The 4,238-nt window shown below is 63.9% G+C and overlaps 1 long non-coding RNA gene across 1 annotated transcript; it reads right to left on the bottom strand.

Moving 5' to 3' along the window:
• Positions 1–1,167: 1,167 nt before the first annotated feature.
• Positions 1,168–3,084, bottom strand: LOC139679913 (uncharacterized). The gene is made up of 2 exons (XR_011699268.1): positions 3,008–3,084; positions 1,168–1,403 (listed from the first exon to the last, which is right to left on the bottom strand). It is a non-coding gene; the product is annotated as an uncharacterized lncRNA (long non-coding RNA).
• Between the last annotated feature and the right edge of the window lie 1,154 nt (positions 3,085–4,238).

Here is a 4,238-nt window from a genome sequence, read left to right on the forward strand (position 1 = left end):
CCACATCTTCTCTCAGCTCAGCTCTTCTTCTCAGTCAGGCAAAGCAGCTCCAGGTTCCCAGGGCAACATCTTCCTTTTTGCTCCGGCTCTAGCACCTTTTCTATCCCCCCCCCCCCCCAATCCCAGACCTGCATTTATTACTCCAGTCCCACAAGTCCTAATACCCACCACCCAGTGCCTAAAATCCCTACCCCACACCAACCCTGGACCAGAGGAGACGCTTTCTCAAATCCACAGACACAATCCCAGCGCCCCAGTGAATTGTACCTCAGCCCTCCTGTCCCAAACTCATCTCCATAGTCCCTATACCAGTTTTGCCCTCCTCATCTGTGGCACTAGTGCCACCAGGAGCCCCTTAGTGATTACAGCTCTATACCCACAAGCTTTATTTCACTGCCACATCTTCTCTCAGCTCCAGCTCTTCTTCTCAGTCGGGCAAAGCAGCTCCAGGTTCCCAGGGCAAGATCTTCCTTTTTGCTCCGGCTCTAGCACCTTTTCTATTCCACCCCCCTCCTCCCAATCCCAGACCTGCACTTATTACTCTAGTCCCACAAGCCCTAATACCCACCACCCAGTGCCTAAAATCCCTACCCCACACCAACCCTGGACCACATGCAGATGCTTTGCCACAGACACACTCCCAGCGGCCCAGTGAATTGTACCTCAGCCCTCCTGTCCCAAACTCATCTCCATAGTCCCTATACCAGTTTTGCCCTCCTCATCTGTGGCACTAGTGCCACCAGGAGCCCCTTAGTGATTACAGCTCTATACCCACAAGCTTTATTTCACTGCCACATCTTCTCTCAGCTCCAGCTCTTCTTCTCAGTCGGGCAAAGCAGCTCCAGGTTCCCAGGGCAAGATCTTCCTTTTTGCTCCGGCTCTAGCACCTTTTCTATTCCACCCCCCTCCTCCCAATCCCAGACCTGCACTTATTACTCTAGTCCCACAAGCCCTAATACCCACCACCCAGTGCCTAAAATCCCTACCCCACACCAACCCTGGACCACATGCAGATGCTTTGCCACATCCACAGACACACTCCCAGCGGCCCAGTGAATTGTACCTCAGCCCTCCTGTCCCAAACTCATCTCCATAGTCCCTATACCAGTTTTGCTCTCCTCATCTGTGGCACTAGCGCCACGAGGAGCCCCTTAGTGATTACAGCTCTATACCCACAAGCTTTATTTCACTGCCACGTCTTCTCTCTCAGCTCCAGCTCTTCTTCTTCTCGCAGTCAGGCAAAGCGGCTCCAGGTTCCCATGGCAAGATCTTCCTTTTTGCTCCGGCTCTGGTTTCTCCTACCATCTTTACAGCTCCATCAGCTCTGCTGCCTCAGCTCCACTTCCTCAAGTTCTCACTGCCTCCGGATAAAAGCTGATTCTGACTCCCTCTGCAGCCCGGGACTGTTGACAAAAGCACAAGTCAGAGTTTATCATCACTTAACTATCTCTAGGAGCTGTCACACAGCTCCACACAACACCAGATAAATAACTAAAGGAGAAAAAAAATCAAATAACATTTAAAGGTAAATTATAATAAAATGAAATGCCTTTATTGACATCATTTGTAATATTACTCTAAACACGAAATCCCCAGAATGACAGCATCCCATCTACCCTTCTCCTTTGGGGGAGCATCCCCGGGCATTGGCAGCTTCGACAAAGCAAGCCGCGCTGCTTCCCTGGGACACCACCTGCACTACACTCCTCTTCAGCACTCCCTGCATTGGCAGCCACACGGCCTCAGCCCGGCGTACCTTGCATTAGCAGGAACTAGGAGCCCACCCCATCGCACTCTGAATTAGCACCCACAGTGAACTCCGACCCAGCGCTCCCTGGAGGGCAGCCCAGCACCCGCGGGAGACTGGCCCCGCCTCCGGCCCGCCACCCTCGGGGCCCGCGCCGCGCCGCGGCCCCGGCCCCGGCCCGCCGCTCGCGCCGCGCCGCGGCCCCGGCCCCGGCCCGCCGCCCGCCGCCCGAGCCGCGCCGCGGCCCCGGCCCCGGCCCGCCGCCCGCCGCCCGAGCCGCGCCGCGGCCCCGGCCCCGGCCCGCCGCCCGCCGCCCGAGCCGCGCCGCGGCCCCGGCCCGCCGCCCGCCGCCCGCCGCCCGAGCCGCGCCGCGGCCCCGGCCCGCCGCCCGCCGCCCGCCGCCCGAGCCGCGCCGCGGCCCCGGCCCGCCGCCCGCCGCCCGAGCCGCGCCGCGGCCCCGGCCCGCCGCCCGCCGCCCGCCGCCCGAGCCGCGCCGCGGCCCCGGCCCGCCGCCCGAGCCGCGCCGCGGCCCCGGCCCGCCGCCCGCCGCCCGAGCCGCGCCGCGGCCCCGGCCCGCCGCCCGCCGCCCGAGCCGCGCCGCGGCCCCGGCCCGCCGCCCGCCGCCCGCCGCCCGAGCCGCGCCGCGGCCCCGGCCCGCCGCCCGCCGCCCGCCGCCCGCGCCGCGGCCCCGGCCCGCCGCCCGCCGCCCGCCGCCCGAGCCGCGCCGCGGCCCCGGCCCGCCGCCCGCCGCCCGCCGCCCGAGCCGCGCCGCGGCCCCGGCCCGCCGCCCGCCGCCCGAGCCGCGCCGCGGCCCCGGCCCCGGCCCCGGCCCGCCGCCCGCCGCCCGCCGCCCGCGCCGCGGCCCCGGCCCGCCGCCCGCCGCCCGAGCCGCGCCGCGCCGCGGCCCCGGCCCGCCGCCCGCCGCCCGCCGCCCGAGCCGCGCCGCGGCCCCGGCCCGCCGCCCGCCGCCCGAGCCGCGCCGCGGCCCCGGCCCCGGCCCGCCGCCCGCCGCCCGAGCCGCGCCGCGGCCCCGGCCCCGGCCCCGGCCCGCCGCCCGCCGCCCGAGCCGCGCCGCGGCCCCGGCCCCGGCCCGCCGCCCGAGCCGCCCGCGCCTCGGCCCGCCCACCCACCCCACGCCCGGCAACCGCAGGAGATGCGCTCCACTCCACTGCCGCCGCCGCCCCCCCCCCCCCCCCCCCAAGCTCTTGCGGCGGACCCACTCCGGCTCCCCCCCCCCCCCGGACCGCGGCGCTCCCTCACCGACGCTCAGCGTAGATCCACCGCCGTCTACCACCTCCGCGCCGAACTGCGGCAAATACGTGCCCTCGCACGATTTTTATACCCGCGGAGGCCACGCCCACGCCTGCGTGCCCCAGCCCAGCCAATCCCGGCCCGCCCGTCCCTGCCCTGAGTCTCTTTCCCCAAGCGCGGTGGTTCTTCCAACCCCGCGGCTGCCGCCGCCGCCTTTTCGGGGGCGATCTCCTCTGCTCCCCGCCCTTCCCGCGTTCTCCCGGGACAATTCCCACCGGGAGATAACCTGGTGAGCTTCCACTCGCCTTTCCCTGGCCCCAACAGCATCTGCCGAGCCTGCAGCAGCGAAGCCGCGGCTGCAGGAGCTGCGCCTGAGGAGAGTAGCAGGGCGAGGCCAGGTTGAGGGGCCGGGCCGCGATGCACTGGGCAGAGCTTGCCGAGATCGTACCGGATTGAAAAGGCGGGCTATCATTGGACGGAGCGGAGAAAGGCGGTCCGTGATTGGTGGGCCCGGCGCGGCCACGAGCAGCGATTGGCGCACCTTGGAGCTTCAGGCTTCCTTCCTTGGTTTCTCTTGGACTCCTGTTGTGTGTCACTGGGTCCCTGGGGATGTGGGGGTTTCTGTAGGACGCTGGAAGATCCTGGCGGTCCCCGGGATGCGCTGGGGGTCCCCAGGTCTCCGAGGCTGGCATTCCTGATGTGTAATTTTTGTACATATGTAAAGTTTCTTGAACTTTAAAGCCTTGATCTTTGTTTAAATGGAAATTGTGTACTTATAGGCAGCATCTTAAAAATAAAAATCATTCACTTCTGTTATGGGTTCAAGATTTCGGTTGGAGGATTTTGCTGCTGGGTTCTTTTCTGAGGTTTTTTGGTTGGTTTTCTGGTGGCATGCCTTAGGTTACTGTGGCTAAAAATGTGAAGAAGAATAAAGGTGAAAAACTCTTGAAGCATTTATATTATAGTAAATAGTCAAAGGTTGCACTCTCGACTAAATACCATGTAAGAATATTGTTTTCAAAAAGCATAGAAATTAAAGGTAAATAAAAACACTGGAGAAAATCTGTTGATTTATTCATCTATACAATAGTCACTTGATCTTGGGTCCGAGGCATGGGGCAGCTATAGCAGCCTTGGGTTAAGAGCTATTTTCACATGTGCCCTACTTTTTTTAGGTTAGTTGTGGGCATTTGCATAATGAATGCCATTTATGTTTCTGGAGTGGTCTAAGTAGGATTGT

This window comes from Pithys albifrons, chromosome 17 (genome assembly GCF_047495875.1).
Source record: "Pithys albifrons albifrons isolate INPA30051 chromosome 17, PitAlb_v1, whole genome shotgun sequence".
NCBI classification, from domain to species: domain Eukaryota; kingdom Metazoa; phylum Chordata; class Aves; order Passeriformes; family Thamnophilidae; genus Pithys; species Pithys albifrons.